Raw genomic sequence first — 21,366 nt, 5'->3', positions numbered from 1 at the left:
CCTTCATTTATGAAATAATCAGGAAGCCTATCGCGGATATTAAGTGCATTTGTTGAGGCTCTCCGAATTGTAGTCCGCATACGTGGTAATGAAGATTCACTATTTATTTCTCGTCGCCATTCCCCACAATGAACAATGTTGCCTGGTTCTTGTCGATCAACATAATTTTCATGGCAATACCAACGATTGTGATCGTTTAAAATTATAAAATTGTGTAAAACTATGCAGGCTAGCACTACTTTTTCGCAATTTTTAGGGTCACATTCAATCATCGTGCGAAGAATTCTCCATCACGTCGTTAATATTCCAAAGCTGTTCTCTATTACTCTACGCGCTCTTCAAAGGCGATAATTAAAAATCCGCTTGGTTCTTGGTAAGTTAAAAGCGGGATATGGACGTATCAAGCTTGTTCTCAATGGGAATGCAGCATCGCCAACGAAAAAATGTGGTAATGGTTGGGGCGATTGCATTGATATTCGCGCGGGAGGCGGTAGGGGCAAAGTATTTTGCATCAAGTTCTGTCCAAATGATGAAAGTTAAAAAATTCCTGTAAAATATACATATGTATTAGGTATGGCGGCCGCCGTAGCCGATTGGGTTGGTGCGTGATTACCATTCGGAATTCACAGAGAGGTCGTTGGTTCGAATCTCGGTGAAAGCAAAATTAATAAAAACATTTTTCTAATAGCGCTCGCCCCTCGGCAGGCAATGGCAAACCTCCGAGTGTATTTCTGCCATGAAAAAGCTCCTCATAAAAATATCTGCCGCTCGGAGTCGGCTTTAAACTTTAGGTCCCTCCATTTGTGGAACAACATCAAGACGCACACCACAAATAGGAGGAGGAGCTCGGCCAAACACCTAACAGAAGTGTACGCGCCAATTATTTATTAATTTTTTTTTTTATTAGGTGAAATAACTTATTACATATAAGTTTTATTACCTCCGTCACTCTGACTACCATAACTCCCGATGCTTATTGCAGCGAAAGTATGCTTGGCATCACAAACGGGCATCAGAACGATGCTAAAGAATTTTTTGTAGTTGTAATACATCGAACTTGACTTGGTTGGACATTTGATTGCAACATGCTTGCCATCGATTGCACCAACACAATTTGGAATTTTCCACATATCAAAAAAATCCTTTGCAATATCCTTGTACTGGGATTCTGTAGGTTCGCTAACGTAAACTGGAAAAAGTAACCGCCAGATAACTTCACAAATTTCCTGTATTATTTCGCGCACAGTCGTTGCACCTAACTTATAACTCCATGCAATGCTCTGCACAGATACACCTTGTGACAACTATCTAAACAACCAATAAGAAAGAAATATTTATCGACTTGAAGCCTCGCTTTCTCAATATGCATACAGCAAAACTAAAGATAGTCTTTCTTCAGGACCAATCCGCTGTCTTGGCTTCCTCAAGGAACTGCTCACTAATTTTAAAAGCAGCTCATACACAGGCAGGGACATCCTTGTGTGTGAAAACAATTCACCAGGCTCCAATGTTTTCATTCTGCGGAACACTTGGATTTGATAACCACTTGCGCCCCAATTCCTATTTAATGGCCGAACTTTATAACTCTTGCACTTTTTTTGGTCCTTGTATTTTTTATATAAAATATATAGATGAAATAAATTAAGAAATAAGTCGCAAATTTCGATGTCTTCTTCATCCATTTTGTCACCGATGTATTTTGTAAATACAGTTTGTATGTATGTAACCAAATAAAAAAAGCTGTTATCTACCACGGTAAGGGACTGCGTACGGCGTTCACTGTTTTCAGCATTCGCCCTTGAATAGTTGTGCACGTTTGTCCACGAAGTTTGAGTATGCATTTGATCACTAAGTACTGGAACAGTGCTTTGTTTGGCTCCCGCAGTCGACATGTTGATATGAGCCGCAGCAGCATCAGCATTAGTTGAAGAAGCAGAGAGAGTAGGCGGAGTTGAAATGTTGATATTAGCAGCGGCAGTCGCAGCGAAGCAGTGGGTGCAGAAGATGGCGTCAATACACTAACAGTGGCTGATGATCCTCTTGGCGTCTGCACCAACAGCATAAGTATCAATGTCATTTAACACCACACTAGTTCCGTGAGAGGGCGAGATAGAATTCGCATTTGCAGTAGATGTAGGAGAGTTAGTTTGGTGTTTTGTTTTGATTTTGGTTTTGTTGTTTGAGTTCAGCGCATTGTTCTCATGGTCAACAGGCGGGAAACGAACAGAAAGAGGAGAGAGCAAGGAGCTCGCATGTTTTGAATTTCCACTACCAAGAATACTAGCAAAGTTAGCAACAATGCTTTTGAGATTTTCTACCTCAGTTGTTAATGTAGAGAGAACGACATCTTTTGCTGCTTCAAGCTTCGAGTGCAATGAGCGAATTTCTGCGAGAAGACCATCTGGTTTTTACATTATTTGCTCTATTTCTTCACGCAGAGCATTTACAGCAGATAGTATGCGACTATTTTCCGTTCTAAGAGCAGCTATTTCTTTAACAACAACAAGCAATGTAATTTGTTGCTTATTATAGTGCACATTTGAATCATCATGATCTTTATTTTTTGTTTCGGCTGAAAATACTGATAAAGTTTGACACCTAATGGAAGAGCGTCTATCAGCAGAGCAGGTGTTGCAAAGATACGGTTTATCAGATGAGAGCAAGAAATCCACATCTGCCCGTAGTTGACCAACCGAGTCAAGGTGAAAGAACTCTTGACATTCCGCACACTGCACTTTCGGTTGAAGACAATCAACTTTTTGTCCACATACACACAGCATCTTTGTCTTGTTGAGTTTTTTAAAGTGGTTTTTTAAGTATAGATTAAAGTCGCTGTCTTTTAATTTTTGATATTAACACTACAATGTCATTTCATATTATATCAAAATAACTTTTGTATAGCAGAAATACAGAGCGATTAGAAAAACACGCCCGACATGTACCGCATGCATGCATCGCGTTAATTAATTAATATAGATGCTTTCCATTTCAATTCAACCGGGTTATTCGGGTCATGTTCTTCGATTTCGATGTAACTCAAATATGTTGCTCTCTGGTCAAAATAATGAGACACGTATTTTTTTGTTCGCCCAAAAATATTTTGTTTTCAAGATTTATCGGCAATTTTGTTTTTCGGCTCAAAATCGATTTTTTTTAATTACATATATAAGAAAATTTTTTTTTTAAATGCTCATAACTTAGTCAAAACTGAACCGATTTTAATAATTTTGGGTTCAAAATGATCGCCATTACTTACACGAGCGATTTCATGTAGAAACAATTGCAAAAGCGTAGTTGAAAATTTTTTATTTTGCAAAAACAAAAAAGAATATTTCAAAAAGTGTATTTTTTTTTTTTTAACTTTTTCCAAATCAAGAGAACACCTCAAACTTCAATTGAGCTGAATGCCCAGTAGCTAAAATGAGTAGTTTTTGAGTAATGAATTTTTGAGTAAAAAACCTGTTTCGGGTCGATTTAAAAATCGCTCATTGCTCTGTGAAAATCGTATTCTAGGGATCAAAATAAGAAACTTTGCCGAAGGAACCATACCTCTAAAACGAATTCTGATATCCCCCAATTTCAAAATATCACCACTTTTGGCCTTTACATGAAAAAATCAGCTAAATGGCTATGTTTTTTCTTTATTTTTATTTATTTATAATAATATCTATTTTTTCTCTTAAGAAATTTATTTAGTCAGAACATATGTAAATGAAAAAATTAATTTAGGTGAGTTATAGAAAAAAAACTAAAAAGTTCGACCCAAATTGGGGGACATCAGAATTCGTTTTAGAGGTATGGTTCCTTCGGCAAAGTTTCTTATTTTGATCCCTAGAATATGATTTCCACAGAGCAATGGGCGGTTTTTTTGCCTCCCCACAAATCGATCCCGCCTATTCTACAGCCATCCAGTGCTGTTGATGTAGTGGAGGAGAGAAAAGGGATCTAGGCTGGAGAATTTCTTCGAGTCATCCCCAAAGGACATGCGAAGAAATCTCAAGCGCCTAGCTGCCAGAGCCGGACATTTGCAGAGAAAATGTTCAACAGTCTCTTTCTCTGTAGGATCCCCACAGCTTCTGCAATAAGGGTTGTACGGAATTCCAAGCTTCTAGGCCGATCACCCAGTGGCCAGTGAACACCGCAATGAGATTGGAAATTGAATGGCGGGGGATTCCCATCACCTTAAACGTTCTATTTCTATCGTATTGAGGCCATAGTGTTTTCGAAATTGCGCACGATGAGACAGACCTCCATCTGTCTTGCGCTTTTTTGAAAAAGAAATTGTGTAGTTTCCCTTTAACAACGGACAAAGGGACACCGATGTCTGCGAGGGAGACAGCTGGAACCGGTTCTGTCAACCCCTTCCTGGCAAGTTCGTCGGTAATTTCATTTCCCTCTATATTCCTGTGCCCAGGAACCCAGATAAGGGAGATGTTTCTTGCTCGATCGAGATGTTTGAGTTCCTCCTTACAGGAGTTCACCAGAAGAGAGCTGCAATACGGCAGCTTGGCTATCGGAAAAAATATTAATGTCTCTCTCCCAACAGCGATCCCGAAGCATTTTGCATGCCTGCAGGACCACGAAGACCTCTGCTTGAAAAACGCTGCTCGTTTCCGGCAGTTTAAAGGATACCGAAATGCTGGCTGATTTAGAGAAAACCTCCGCTCCCACTCCAGATTCGATTTTGGATCCGTCAGTGAAAACAGAGGTACCTTCCTATATCCATGCCGACTCCAGTCTTTCCTGCTCGGAAAGATATCTCTAGCACAACCCACAAAACAGAGTTTGAGGATGGAGAGATCAGTGCGAAGAACAGAAAAGGAAGGGGAGATCTGCTTCAAGATGCTACTATGTCCTACAGGAAATTGTCTCCAAAGGCCAAGTTGCTTCAACCTGATAGCGCTCTGAGTTCTGAAGCTTGCTCCTCTGTCTTCACTGACGGTTCGAAGATGGAATCGGAAGTCGGAGCTGGAGTTTTCTCTAAATGAGCAAATGTATCTATCTCCTTTAAACTGCCGAATACTGCTAGTGTTTTTCAAGCAGTCTTTGCGAACTTGCAGGCTTGCAAAATGCTTAGGGAACGCGGGAGCGAGGGAGATATTAACATTTTCTCCGATAGTCAAGCCGCGACCAAGGCTCTGACGACGTCATAATGCATAACGAAACTAGTAAACTCCTGTAAGGAGGAGATCAAATCTCTTGCGTGTGCAGCTAACATTCTCTAATCTGGTTTCCACGACATAGGAACATAGAGGGAAATGAAATTGCTGGTGAGCTTGCAAGGAAGGGGACTGAATTGACCTCAGAGACCTCCTACCTGGACATCGGCATCCCCCTGGACGTTGTTAAAGGGGAAGTGCACAAATTATTTCTCAGGAAAGCGCAGAAAGGTAGAGCTCAATTTCTTCATGTGCTATTTCGAAAACCCTTTGCCCGCAATACGATATACGAAGGACTCAGAAAGTCCTTTGGACTCCTCGCCATTCAATTTCCAAACTCGTAGCTGTGTTTGCTGGTCACTGAACGATCGGGACACACGCGAAAAAGCTAGGGTTACCATTTAACCCTTATTGCAGAAGCTGTGGGGACCTTTCAGAGAAGGAGACTGTTGAGGCGCTCCTTTTTTCGACAGCCTGGGACAGTGCGCGAACCTTAATTCAATCGATCTTCTCCATTATATCAACAACTCTGGCTGTCTGCCTGTTGGAGGTCTCATAATGGTGTCAAAACGGCGTTTCAGTGCTACTTGAGGAGTGCTAGACTGGTACTTCCACCATTTCACCTACCTATCTTTAAAAGCTTACTTAGTTGAAATCAACCGGATGAAGTTCGGTGACTTACAAAAGTAAAGATTATAATAACAAAGCTAAAGTTTTTGACTATTTCGAACAAACTTTTAAATATTTCTGTCGCGTGAGTTGCATTGCCGTCACAACGGACTGCCGCATTACTAACGCTACATGGCACTAATCGCTGCATTGATCAACAGCAAATGCGGAAGTAACTAACGGAAAGTGTTTGCACTTAAGAAAAAAGAAAAATTGGTGTCAATACCTATAGCAACAATGATTCTTCTTCTGACTTAAAATCAGCAAGACGTTGTGCACATTTTGAGACTTTAAGGCCTCAATTTAATTTCTCGCTTGCATAAAAATTTCAACCCAACCGCACAGTAGATTCATGAAAGCCTAAAAGCATTAAAAAGGTAAAGGTAACCTGCCCACATATTTTTTATTAATTTCAAAAATACCTCCGGCTCAATTTCATCTTGCCTGTTTCTGTCAATTTTCTCGACACGTCACTCTGATTAGCGCTTGCCAGCATCTACACCAGTCTGAATGCCTCAAATGCATCGCAACTTGAAAAGTTTATAGTAACATTCCAACACCAAGTTGTCATTCGCTTGTGCCACTTGTGTACACAACTCAATTATCACCAACATCCACTTGTGGAAACCTCGAGTGGCATTAAACCGCAATTGACAACTCCTTCAGTCGTATTTGAATGACAGCAAACATGGAAAACAATAACAACAAACCAATACTAAAGTTACTGCGCTAACAATAAAACCAAATATTGCAAACCAACAGCAATAGAATTTGACAAATTGGCAGGTGATGGGCACAAATACAAATAAAGCCACGTGTCTGTTTACGGATTTCCCCACAGGCAAACGGGGTAGTTCTGAATTGCCTTACTACCAGGCAGAGGTAAGTTATTGAGTTGACTACCACACGTGAAGCTCAGACTCTCTCTAAAAAAATGCAATTCAGTAACTCAGTAGCTCAGCTGATGTTCGGTGGCTCATTCCTGATTTAGCTCATTTCTGTTTGAAAAACTCTCTCACTTCGCCATGCGAAGGAGTATTTCTTCTACGATAGTCTCGAGTGGAAAATGAATATATAATAAGGTGACAACAGTAGTACAAAACAAATTATCTCTTCTTCTTCTTGTTGGGCGTGATAACTGTTTAATAGCCTAGACAAATGGTGGCCTTAATCGGGATTACCGGCGCAGTTAATTCTGATTAAAGTTGTAGTGCGACAGACGGCTGATATGCGGACTAGTGAATAGCTGATTTGCTTATTGGATAGTTTTGCCAATAAAAAAGGAACCGCAGGCAACAAATACGAGTATGAACTGCCCTGATACTGAAAAATACTTATTTATTTAAAAAAAATTAAATTACCATTTCTCAAACTGCACCGAAATATCAAAACAATTTATGCAATTTCGAACGTGTTAGTGTAAACTAGCATTATATCCATTATTTGTTGTTTTTTCCTTAAAAGTTTCATTATTTTCCATTCACAATATATATTAACTGTCATTTTCGGCAATGTTGCCATCGAAGTGCCGGTCGTTTCTTCTACCTATTAATTGATGTCGGTGGGGCACACCAAGTGAAGCCAAACCCTTCTACTCCTGATATTTCAAATGTAGAGGTGGCAGTTTTCTTCCTCTGCTACTATCAGCTGATACTGCTTTTCAAAGTCGGAGCGTTTTTGTCCATTCGGACGACATAACCCATCCAACGAAGCCGCTGGACCATGTCCCACACAGGCTACATAGATCTGTTGCCTACAAAATTTCCCTACTTTCCCTCTTTCTAAAGAAAAAAAAATCTCATTCCTCAACCCCAAAAATGTATCCTTCCCATCTTTTCTCTCCTGCTAAAACAAGAAAACACAAAGAAAAACCCTCAATTACGTTTTGCATCATTGGCGCCAGCAAGAGGAAGCGGGCACACCATATTTAGCGAAGTCCTCAGCCATCTGTGCGATCCTTCTGCCAGAAAGATTTGAGACACAGATGTCGCTCCAAGCAGTAAGAAGGCGTTGTTCCTAAGCAACGAAAGGTGGGCTTTCCCAATACTTAGGACTGATAGCGGCAAGCTAATAGATTAACGGAACCAACGCAAGACTTAGTTTTGTCGAGGCCCTATGCTACCAAAACGAGTGAACAAGGAAAAAAAATGCCAGTTCCGATTATTAATGAAAGAGTCAAATGAGTTAGTTGAATGAGTTGATTGCTTTAGGCTCTCACTTCATTTGAAATGGTCTTTTTTGGGTGTTTCTTTAAAAGCGTGTAAAACGGAAATAAAAAAAGATTTTTTATTTTTGTTTCGAGTATTTTATTTTTTGATCTATTGTTAAGAAACATATTTATTTTTTTGACCCTACGAGGTTCTTTGAAAAAGTTGTCAGCCTTCAAAAAATGGTCTTCCAAAAAAAGGCCTTTTATATTTGTGTCGCAACTGGTACAATTCTAGTCACTTTTGAGTTAGTAGAAAATTTCCCCATGTTTACTGAGTACTTCCGCTTTCCCCTGGAAGGGGCGTGACTGCTCTGTAGTATTACATCAATAACAGTTTGTCACTCTGGCATGAGCTTGTCTCCATTCATATACATACATATGGATGTGTGTATGTATGAACGGGTATGTCAATATGCAGAGCTAACTAATCATCACCATCTTATATATGTACATATGTAAGTAATCTCCTGCTAGCAACATTATTGGCAAATGTTGAGATGTCAAAACAATACTACTTTTGTTTGTATTTGCTAGACAGGCCCAAAGGCACTAATATTATTTATATGTACATACTCGCATATGCTGCTAATAATATACTTACATGTGTAACAGTAACTAATCGCATCAATGTATTATTCTAAGACGATTTGACTTGATTTAATGCGATATAATACATACTTACTCATATATAAATATGTTATTACTTGACAAGAAGAAAAACAGTGCATCAACACCATAAAATATTTCAAGCAAAAATTGGTTAATTTAATAATTTTTTATGTATTGACAAAAAGTGTAGAAATTTTAATTAGCGAATGAACGGTACAACTCGACTCTCCCTCCTGCTCTCAGAGAGTATTGCCCAACCAACTAGCATACACGAGCAATGGAGCAACATTTCTTGCTCTTACGTACCGCCGCCAAAGATGAAATCGGATTTCGGCGAGACCGAAAAAACAATTGGTACGACGAGGAATGTCATGCTGCCGCAGAAAGAAAGGATGCTGCCTATAGAGACACGCTGGGATCGGACAAAACGCAAGTCATGTGGGATCGCTACTGAGAGCTAAGAAAGGAAGAGAGACGTATTATCCGAAAGAAGAAACGAGAGGCCGAAATACGTGAGTGCAAGGAAAGTTCGGCGGCTTGCAGAAGGTTTTAAGACCGGGGAGTTTTGCTGTAAGAACAAAGATAATACAATTTACTATGAACTTTTTATTTTTAAACTTTTTATTGTACAAAAACCTTGTAAAAATTTCATTGTATTTACTTGTATTACTTTGAAAATAGTGAAAATAAGTTGGACAAACGGTGACGTTAATCGGGATTAACAATGTATTAGGAATTGTCTCAAAAATTAAGTTCACCTAATCGGACTGAATGCTGAGCTTTCTGTAACAAGTAGGCGTAGGCCGATAAATTGGCGCATCAGCTCTGACTGCCCGGATGCAGACGAAATATTTATTTATTTATTTATTAAGCCAAAGAATATAATAAATTAATATAAGCTAAGTGGACATATCTTAAGGTTAATAGGCAATAAAAAAAAGTACAATTAAACTATTTAGAATAAATATTCAAGGATTTTAATAGTTGATATTTTGAAAATGAAAAATCTATCTCAACAAATTTAGAGATTTTATTGAACTCAAATCAGCACTGTAGTAATTGAATCTAGTAATGGAGCATTCTGAGCATAAAGGGATTTTGAAAGACAGACGTAGACTCCGGACTACGCAGATCTCTGGTCGGAATATTAAAGAAAATCCTCTGAAGAAGCATCGGACAGTCAACAGTACCTCGGATTAAGTCGAAAATGAAAGATAAAGATAGGATTATTCTGCTGCTCTGCAATGGTTATAAGTTGATCAATAAGCAACGCGCTTCATATGTAGGGATAGGATCCGAAAAGCGTAAATTTCACAAAGCGAATTTTAAGAATACTTCGTTCAATTCTAGTAGCATGACGCGTATAATACGGAGCCCAAATGAAGGCTGCATACTCCAGTTTGGAACACACAGACGCCGTATACAAAAGCTTCAGCGTATAAGGGTCGGAGAAATCGGAGCTATGACGCCTAACAAAAGCAAGCATGGCGCAAGATTTGGCAATAGTAAAATTTATATGACTAGTAAAAGTAAGCTTCGAATCAAATATTACGCCCAAGTCTTTAATTTCACTTACACGTGACAGGGGTGTTCTGGAAATGTGATAAGAGGAGTAAATAACAGTGGCACGCTTCGAAAAGGTAATTTGGAAGCAGTTATTTATGTTGAGCGATAGACGATTATTGATACACCAGTTGCTGAAATTATCTAAATCAATTTGCATCAATTCAGAGTCGGGGGAGCTAGTAATCGTCGAATAAACCTTAACGTCGTCTGCATAACGCACGAATCTTGCTGACAGGAAGGAAGAGTGAATATCATTGACAAACAGAACAAGAAGAAGCGGACCCAGAATACTACCTTGCGGAACCCCAGAGCAAGCAACGAAGGGCAGAGACCTAACGTTGTCAATGGCGATTCTGCAAGTAAGATGAGATCCAACTTAAGAAGGCTGAGTGGAGACCAATGAAAAACAAAATCATTCAAGAGGCCAATACAGGGTTTGATTGAAAAGTAATGAGCCTTATTTTTTTAAGCAGTTTGATTAAACCTTTTGGCTTACACAACTAATAGTCTTCAAAATAGGACCCTTGAGCGTCAATACATCGCTGGTAGCGGTCCTTCCACCGCAGGAAACAATTTTTAAACTCATCCGCCGGAATCACGTTCAATTCGGCTGTCACAGGTTTTTGGATCGCCTCGATGGAGTCGAAACGCCTTCCCTTCAGCTTTCTTTTCAGGCGCGAGAACAAGAAGAAGTCCGGAGGGGACAGGTCTGGGCTGTAGGGAGAGTGGGGAAGCACCGGAACCCCCATCTTGGCCAATGCCGAGGTGCAGAGGAAGGCGCTGTGCGCTGGCGCATTGTCGTGATGAAGGGTCTAATTGTTGACGAGGTCGGGCCGAACCCGGGCGACGTGGTTTTTCAGCCGAAGGAGCACTTCTTTGTAAAATGCCGCGTTTACAGTGCTTCCTGGAGGTACAAACTCCTTGTGGACGATGCCTCGAGAGTCGAGAAAGATGATTAGCATGGTTTTGACCTTGGATTTCGACATGCGCGCCTTCTTGGGTCGTGGCGACTGGCTCGTGTGCCACTGGGCACTGGACAGAGATTGGTCCCCGTGAGCCTCTTTGAGTAGCCCAATGGTTTCGGTACTCGTTTTGTTTAGCTTTACGCAAAATTTGATCGTTGCTCCAACGATGGCTACATTTTCGCCACTGCAAAATCCTTACACACTTTTAAAACAGCTTTCACGCGCGGAGCTATGTTGTCTGCAGCGCTGTTGCCAGCGAACTGGGACCGGTTTCTAGTGGAAGGGGAAGGGCCAACGATCATTTTCCTCCACCAGCCGATTCGGTTGATCGCTTGGCAGACGCTCCGCGCGGGAAGGCTTATTACTTTTCAATCAAGCCCTGTAGATCATGGAGAGATGAAGATACATGCGTAAAAACTAGGCTACTATGACCGCAAATAAACAATAAAAGGACAAAGGAACTGCTTAGCCTCTCAAGAGTTGATATCTCGAAGGTCGTGGCTTGTATAACCGGTCATTGGCTATGTGTCAGGCGTTCCTCGAGACTAAGAGCTTTCTCCCATAAATTGCGTAGAAGTTGTAGATATGAGGAAGAGGAAGAAACAGTTGACCACTTCCTTTGGTATTGTCCAGCCTTAGCTAAAATCAGAGCAGGTTGTCTAGGTAAATACTTTTTCAATTCTGTCTGGCGTGGGATTGGGATCAATTCTACGTTTCATAAAAGCCACAAAATGGTTCCACGAAGGAAAATAAATGAGGTTTCCGTGCAGATGGAAGGTATCACAACGGACCTGTAAGGTCTAAGTGAGTTGGTCGTACAGACCGACTACCATCATTACCTAACCTAACCTATACCAAGCCTTAAGATTTAATAAGAAGCACCATAACCATAAAGTTTTTCGCCCGTAACCATAAACAGCTGATTGTTGATTTGAGGCATTTTGGTATTTAATGATTATTTATTAATGAATAAGTTACTAATTTCCTCGTCACTGTTCCTGTTTTTATCTTTTCTTTAGTTTCTGCACTTTCGAAGTGAACAAATAAATGGCAAGCTATGTAAATATCAGCTGCTTACGTCAGTATTAACGTATGAGAGTAAATAATCGTTATGCTTAAAACCAGGTTTAAGATTATGGCGTTGTGGTATGGCACCTCTTATTTAGCATTAAAGTGGTAACCAACATAATTTATTTTATTTATTTATTTATTAGAAATATAATTATGCAAATTTTATTACATTACGAAAGGCACTAGTAGCTAAGACTACCGACTTTCATCGTAATTTACCACTTCCCATCAAATGCGTTGAATTTTATATTTTGTATAGACCAACATTTTTATTTTTCGTAGTGACCTTTTTTCGAAAATAAGTTTAAATATTTAAAATTAAATATTACAATACATAAAAAAATTAATTTTTCTGTTAGAAAATCTTTGCCCTGTATTGTTTGAGTGTGGAAGGACAAAAGTAAAAAACCCCTAATCGATTTCCAAAAAAATACCGAATATGTTCAAGTTCCCTGGCATACATTTTTTTTTTATTTTTAGCCAACTTTTTGCTTAATGAAGCTGCACTGTGCTTGGCCATGCACTCCACAAGTGCTTGTGTCATAGACATCAATGATTCGTATATGAATTTGTGTGCTTTCCTAGTTATTTAAATATAAATATTTAATCTCTCCATCTCCTGCTAATATTTCAAGTTTATTTAATTAATTTATTGCTCTTCAACAAACTCATCACTTTTAAGGAAGTTGCACAAGTTTAAGTGCCAGCTGTTGCTTTGAGACCCAAACAGATAAGTGGCTAACCACATTTTGGCATTACGAAATAATTTAAATTAGGATAAAGTATAGAAGTGAAATATACTGCATAAAAGTGCTATAATTTCATTAAACTAAGAGCTCAGCTGGGATATAATATTAGTTGAAATTTTATAAAGGTGAGCTGAATTATTAATATATAATATGCGGAAATGTCTTATGGAAATGTGTTATGGAAATTTTTATCAGCACACAAATATAATTAATCAAAATTTCTTGATGAAGCAAATAATATGTGACAATTGCTACAAACCCTGAAGTGTTGGTGTTCAAGAACTGCGGTGGAAAAGAACTACGGTGAAAAACAAAATTGTGAGGGGAACTTCGGCTGCCACGTCATGGAAGTATGCGCCAGCCGAAATCTGCATGATTATTTCACACACTCGCCCAATCAATCGCTGTTCAGTCGCAATTGCGCGAGAATGTATTGATTTTTTTTTTCAACTTATCACTAACACAATCTTATCGTCAGCTGAAATCAGCACTATCATTTCGCTTAGACGGCAGCGAAGTGACATTGTGTTAATTTTTTTCGTATATCACTCACACATTCTTAGTTTTTTTCGTCAGCAAACCGATTCTTAACTCCTGCCACGTCAGCCTAATCGCTGATTCTGTCAAATTCCCTGCGAGCTGGCTGACGGTCTGATATTGCCCACACCAATACATCTTTTCACCATGCATTTATCCAATAGACTTGTAAAGTAGGGGGAAGTGAGAGAGCAAAATGACATTTCATTTTGATGGGAAGTTTCAATTTTTGAACGCAAACATTTTTACTTGTATTTGCAAGTGAGAAAAACAGCTGATTGGAAAGTAAGCATAAACACGAATTAAAATTTGCGAATTGAGCCAAAGTTCTAAATTAAAAAAAAAGTGAATCAAATGGAGCATTCAAGTAAATATATTTCAGATAAAATTTATAAAGTTTATTTGAAGTCATATATTGAATAGCAATCGGCCAATGATATAGAGGGATGTTCTTCTGAAAATGGGAGGAGCTTCGAAGGGATCTAAATAGCAACCCTTGGGGTCTGGACTATAAAATTGTAACGGGGAAGTTAAACGTCAACTCCACAGCCGTACATCTAGACAGTGATGCTACATATCAGCAAAATAGTGGACAGACTATTCCCCACGCACTCTATGCTGTGTGGGAATCAAGACCCCCAAGGTGACGAGATGCTCCCACCCTTCACCGAGCAAGAGCTTAGAATCGCGGCAAGAAGCCTCAAAAGAAACAAAGCTCCAGGCCCAGATAGCATCCCAGCTGAAGCTTTCAAACTTGTGACTGAAAGCCGACCAGATGTATTGCATGCACTGCTCTAAGCATCTTCCGTACGCTGTGTAAAATACAGAAACTGATGCTGATCATTAAGGGTAAGGCTGACCCAGCGCAACCGTCAGCCTGGCGTTCGCTTTGTATGCTGGACAGCGCCGGGAAATTGCTTGAGAAACTCATACAGCGCATACTTGCAGAGCCTGTTGGGAGTGCAGGAGGATTATTAGCAAGGCAGTACGGTTTCCGACGCAGGAAAACAACCCTTGGCGCAATAGAGGAGGTGGTAAACAGCGCTCATCGCAGACGCCACTACCCGAACCGCAACACCGTCCTGGCAACGCTTGATGTACGAAACGCCTTTAACAGCCTACAATGGATAGATGTTATAAAATCAATACGAGAAAGGTTTTGAATACCTGCATACCTGTTAAGGATTCTCCAGAGCTACCTGAGTGAGCGTGAACTGCTGTACGATATAGCAGATGGTCAGAAAACAAAAGCGATAACGTCTGATGCAGCCCAAGAATCTATTATCGGCCCCGATCTCTGGAATCTGAGCTACAATGAGAAGTTGAGCATAGAAATGCCAAAATATATATATCTAGTAGGATTCGCGGACGATATAGCGGCGATCACACCAGCTTATGGTGGCCACAAGCTCAATTCTCCTGTACGGCAGCAAAGTATGGGGAATTGTGGTAAACTGCAATGCCAAGCGCAAAGCACTGGAGGCTGTGAAACCAACAGCGGCACTCAGAGTTGTCTCAGCCTACCGCACTGTCTCAGGCGCAGCAATTTTCATGATACCCATCAACCTCAAGGTCCGGGAATGAATGGATGCGTGGGTCTCCAAGAAGAAACACGTCATCACTAGTTTCTCAGAACGGAGGTGCCAAGCCATGCTGCGGTGGCAAAGCTGATAGGTCTCTAAGCCGAGTGGCAGATGGACGACGAAACTTATTCTACCAATTGACAAAAGGGCCCAAAGGAACTTCGGGGAAGTGAACTACTTCTTAACTCAGTTCCTCTCGGGCCACGGATACTTTCGGTGATACCTATACCGCTTGGCAAGGAACCGATTTCAAGTGCATATACTGCGAAACGCTGAGCGATGTCGCTGAACACACGTTTCTTAGTTGTGACTTATGGTTAGAAGTCCAAAATCGCTTGCGGTCCATTGTTTTAGAATATGAAGAATACAAAAATTCTGGCACTGTTTCCGCATATCTGACGTTATTGGCACACAATATTGCTTTTAGATGGACTCCTTTTTTATACTACGTTTTACATATATTAATAAAATTCTTTTTACTATTTATTATTATTTTTTAACTGTCAGGACTAGCATTTTCGGGGAAAAAGTTGTCGGGAAATTAGATTCGGGAAAAATATCAGTCGGGATACAGATTGTTGGGACACGAGTTGTCGGGAAATAGGATCCGGGAAAAGCGGCGGGAATCTCTCATTGTTCCAGAGTTGCAAAATAGCTAAGTGTAGTGCTTCAATGCCAAAAGTCGAAGTAAGTTGCTCTATGCGCTTCTGCCTCGATAATCCACGTCGAAAATCATAATAAATCAACGCACGAAAATGGTCACGAGTTGCTGCCATTTTTTGGCCAGAGGAATTTTTCAACTCACTAAAAAGATAACAATAAAGCCCCTTGAGTGAGAGCGTTATATGTAAGTTTGTGCTAAAAGATATCAAATTTTAACAATAAAAATACCGAATTACAGCAAAGACGACCTGATAAAATTCAACCTACGTATTATCAGTAAACTGGAAAATCAACATTTTTAGGAAAAAAGTCGAGTCAAAAAACCCTTTTTATTTAACACAGTTTAGTCCCACAGCACCTACGTATTTGCTCATCCAGTACTCATTCATTACTAATAGTATTTCTCTCCATTCGCAAATCGACGATCATATTGGCACCAAACAGCAAGAGGGGAAATTGTCATAGCGGCATCGTCTCGGCACGAAACAGTAAAAAGACGAAATTTCCACAAAGACTATACGAAACGGTACGAAACAAAAATATTGATGACATTGAACAGAAAATACATGCCAATTCGCGTAGGGACACCCTTCCTATGCTTATTCCCCCATAGCCTTTGCGCTGAAAAAGTTCATGTGTTTGCATTTCTTTGTTGCAATTTTTATCACTAACTATTTTATACACCCAAATATCAGAAGTGATTAAGCGAGGTGTATAGCACTAAACATAAATTTTACTGCTCATCTTGATCCTTGAAAGAATGCTTAATTTTTGCAGTTCAGTTTAATAAAACTTCCTGCATAAATCACTTTGGCATTTTTGTATTACTTCACGTGCAGCCACATTGAGATAGTTACTTTGTTTTTGTTTGCCTATTGCAACTATAATAAATATGTATATGCATAAGTACATGCATGCATAAGTTAAGTTAAAAGTTTTTCCATTATGCGAGTCGTATGTTAATGTCACTCTCAAAATATGCAAAATATATTACATTTCCCTCTATGCTCTATCGCTGTTGAACTCTGGTGTACTCAGCACTTAAATTCTAAAGAGGACATATAAATAACATATTCATAGGAACATCTACTTTTATGTGCAAGTAAAAAAGTTGTCAAATGCATATGTATACAAACATATTTACCTAATAACCTCATTTGCGTCAACGCACATGCCATAGATGTCTCTCTGCTCTGTGGAGAACATCTGCTGAGCGCTGAACTAACAATAAGTAAGACAACGACGGCAAGTGATGAAATGCAGCAAATGACAACGGACAGGGAAAGTAATATATTTCATGTTTGTTTTATGGAGGAGAATACTGAGAGAGGACATTATTACAACTAAAGTATTAAAGGCAAAAGCAAAGACAAAGTAGGGGAATTTCCTGACAACTAAATCGAAATATGAATAGAAATTACTTTTGATACCTTTTCCAAAGGTGGAAATATGGAGATTTGGGGAGCATTACTATCGACTTAATACGGGTTTGTCTTTCATTCATCAAACAACAAATTAATTGAGGTCTGCAATCTTTGATGTTTTAGTGGAATTATTTCCCTCGCGTTTTAAAACGCTGAATAGCTAGAGAAAAAGAGGTTGTCTGTAAAGTCGGTTTACTGACGATAGTTTAACGTGACAACGTCATAAGAAAATATTGATGGAATGGTTGCAATTTTCAAAACAAAATTTTAATTTTATTAGTTTGATAGATATTTTGTATGGATATAGAGGAGGAGGTAAATGGAATTGTAATGGAATCGGTCAAGTTAAATTTACACAAACGTGAAAAATGACGAAACATTTATCAAATTCATGAAAGATATCTTCAATTTCGATTGTGCTTCAGACGTTAATAAGTCAACAACACTAAGAGGCACCATCATCGATTTGCCTTTTTCAAGACACTTTGCACTCGAAACACTCCCTTTCATTTCCTATTTTTTCTATCATCGTCCTATTCTCAACAGAGAAATGGTTCATTACCATGCACACAGGAAGAAGGCATATGCAAATACAAGTATGTGAATTTATATACAAATGCGCATATACATACATATACATACATATATATGCTCATTCAAGTAGGACAGAGCGAGATGTCGAACGTTGCCGAACGCGTGGGCCGATTGTGCTCTTTGTCGTTCGTTCCGCGCTCTCGCTTCAAGTTCAAGCACATTAGCTTACATTTGCTTGCGTACGGAATAGATTCGTATATTTGATATCTCCATATGATTTGTATGCATATTTACATATAGATTTGTTCTTTTTGAAAATTGCGCGAAATTGTATATGTATATGCATGTTTATATACATATATTAGTATACAACATATCTTATAAGGTATATGGTAAATATTACCATACATTTTTCCCTTCATAAATAATAAAAAAATTAATAATAATAGCATTAAAACAACAGGTATTATTAACAAACTTGGTTTTATTTTAAATTCTTCAAGTAAATCAAATTAATAATAATCAATAAGAAGGCATATGCAAATACAAGTACGTGAATTTATATATGTACATATGCGCATATACATACATATATACGCTCACTTAAGTAGGAGAGAGCAAGATGTCGAACGTTGCCGTTCGTTTGCTTTGTTCGTTCCGCGCTTTCGCTTGCAGTTCATTCAAGGTAAGGGCAAATAGCAAGGTAACGACAAATGAGCAAGGTAACACTAATGAGCAAGGCAACGACATATTTTTTCGTGCGTGCAGCCGGCTAAATCGAATTATAAGACGTTATCACGTCAAAAAAGTGGTGCCGAAATTTCTTTGCAAGAGAGTCTCCATTGTAAGTGTTAAACAAAAAATACGTGACTATAAGGTAAATCTTTGCCTTTTTTATTATTTCAAAAATAGTTCTTACGTCCAAGAAAAAAAAATACCAGTCTAACGGTTAGACTTGATAGAAGTGAAACCTTCCGTAAAACAAACTGAGAGAGAATAAGACGAAAGCAGCATTAGGAGCGGGATAATTATAGGTTCATTATAATATTGCTATAAAGTTCATATTTTATTTTCTTCATTTTATCATTATTCATCCTCAATGTTTTCAATTTCAACAAATGATACGAGTGGCCTATGATAGATAAAATATGATACAAATGCTTTGGTTTCGATGTTGTCAAAAAAAATACCCAAACGGACCGAAGAAACAGACTTACAAATTTCTTCAATTTTCGTCTACTTGTACTCATATAAAAATTTATGTCTCTTCCCACCAAAGCTAAATGTATTAGTATATTTTTTTTTGTATTTATTCAAGGCTGAAATCCTGGTGGTACTGCAATACCGGGCCAACCCGTGGCAGACAAGGAGCAAGCACCTAATACACTCCGCCCATTTTCAAAAATTAGTTTAACATTTGTTGTCCTCCGATGAAGGATATATCAGATGTTAAGCTGATAACCACACTACCTAGTCAATACATTTTAAATAATAAACCTAATAAACCTTTTGAGAATTACACGCTCACAAAAAAAAAATTAATGTACGACATATTTATACCGATTCACTTAAACTGACTTTCAGTATCTAAACCAAAAATAGAAAAGCCAAAAACCTGTTTTCAATAAATAATCAGAAATGTCCTACAATGCAAATTTCAAAAAAAAAAAAAAAATGTATTTCTTGTGATTCGAACCAAGAATTTTGGATCGGAAGCTCACATTGCTAGCCGCTCGGCTATCGCGCCATACTGTCGGTGCTGGCCTAAAAGTTATTTAGTTCGTCGCTACGTTTATATGTTGTAATTCGTTTCACTTTTTCCCAAATCACTCCCAACGATTCTAAAGAAGTTTTCACCCTGATTCAATAATAAAAGGTTTGCTCAGTAAGCTTTCTCATTTCCTCTTGACAAATCGGCTCCCTTAGCAAGACAATGGGTTGCTAACTCTAGAAATTTTTATCAAAAGTGGAAGAAAAATAAAATTTGTAGTAAAAAACTTTTGCTTTGAAAAGGGTTTTTAAACACAAGAACTTGCTCGGTATTTCCATAACTTTCCGGGGCTTTGAATCCTTGCACTTCCAAATGGTAGTGACGCAGCAAGCTATTCGACTACGGTAGTTTGCAGGTAGTTTGTTAAGTATTTATGAATGTAAGAATATTCTTGACTGAGAGGTCAAACTTACGTGGGCAAGGCTTGGTAAAGTAAAGCGCCGTGAGTATGTTCAGAGTTTGTTTTTAGTCAACCAAATTCATGCTGAATTCGCTTCTTCTATGAAAGAATTCAAGGTCATATTTAGGTAACATAATAGTTCGATATTTCGTGATCAGTTTTGAATTTAAAAATTAATTCACAACCATTTTTTTTTAATATCATACTTAGCAATTTCCGTTTATACTATATATTTTTTTATAATTTAACTAAAAAAGGACTATTTTGCTACCATTTTAAGCAAAAAGTTATTATTTCCATTTTCTTCATCCTTTTTAAATGCGACTTTTTGTAAGGGAGTGTCAGAATTCTAATGTCATAAGTGAGCAAACCTTTAATAATTGAATCATGGTTTTCACTTCAAAAATTAATGTACGAAATATTTATACCGATTCACTTAAACTGACTTTCAGTATCTAAACCAAAAATAGAAAAGCCAAAAAACTGTTTTCAATAAATAATCAGAAATGTCCTACAATGCAAATTTCAAAAAAAAAAAATTCCATTTTCGTCTACATTTATTCATATAAAAATTTATGGCTCTTCCCACCAAAGCTAAATGTATTAGTATATTTTTTCTTGTATTTATTCAAGGCTGAAATCCTGGTGGTACTGCAATACCGGGCCAACCCGTGGCAGACAAGGAGCAAGCACCTAAAACACTCCGCCCATTTTCAAAAATTAGTTTAACATTTGTTGTCCTCCGATGGAGGATATATCAGATGTTAAGCTGATAACCACACTACCTAGTCAATACATTTTAAATAATAAACCTAATAAAACTTTTGAGAATTACACGCTCACAAAAATTATTTATATCAACATATAATATAACGCTTCATAACTAAATAACTTTTAGGCCAGCGACGACAGCATGGCGCGGTAGCCGAGCGACTAACAATGTGAGCTTCCGATCCAAAATCCTTGGTTCGAATCACAAGAAAAAATAAAAGTTATTTTTATTTTGTTCGTCGCTACTTTTATATCAACATATAATATAACGCTTCGTAGCCAAGTTGGTCGCTTTTTTCGTTTCACTTTTCCTCAAATCACTCCCAACGATTCTAAAGAAGTTTTCACTTCAAAAATGTCATGCAATATAAAACAAATTTTATTTCTTTTATTTTTTATTTAATTACAAAAAATATCTCTCTACTCAGTTTGGCTTGGGAGTTGACGATTTAAAACTAAACAGTTCGTGAAAGCAACAACATCGAAAATTGAAAATAACAAAGGGACTGAGATTGTCACATGCACTGGGTTGGAGGCGACCTAAGGGAAGAACTAGTCTAAGGCGTTTACCGAAACATCCCGGACTTACCATATATCAAGCCAAGGACTGTCACTCCGGCAGCACTCCTTATGCATGTATGAGGAATGTTTTTGCTGTTACAACAACAACAGTAACAACAGTAGTC

General features: G+C 38.4%; 3 pseudogenes; all 3 read right to left on the bottom strand.

The window, feature by feature from the left end:
- Nucleotides 1-290: 290 nt before the first annotated feature.
- Nucleotides 291-21,366, bottom strand: part of LOC129237076 (putative nuclease HARBI1) — a 43,247-nt pseudogene continuing 22,171 nt past the window's right edge.
- Nucleotides 19,048-19,231, bottom strand: LOC129239908 (U2 spliceosomal RNA; annotated as a pseudogene).
- On the bottom strand, nt 20,534-20,717 carry LOC129239893 (U2 spliceosomal RNA; annotated as a pseudogene).

Source organism: Anastrepha obliqua, chromosome 2 (genome assembly GCF_027943255.1).
Source record: "Anastrepha obliqua isolate idAnaObli1 chromosome 2, idAnaObli1_1.0, whole genome shotgun sequence".
Lineage (NCBI taxonomy): Eukaryota > Metazoa > Arthropoda > Insecta > Diptera > Tephritidae > Anastrepha > Anastrepha obliqua.
This window is presented reverse-complemented; position numbering and strand designations above follow the sequence as displayed.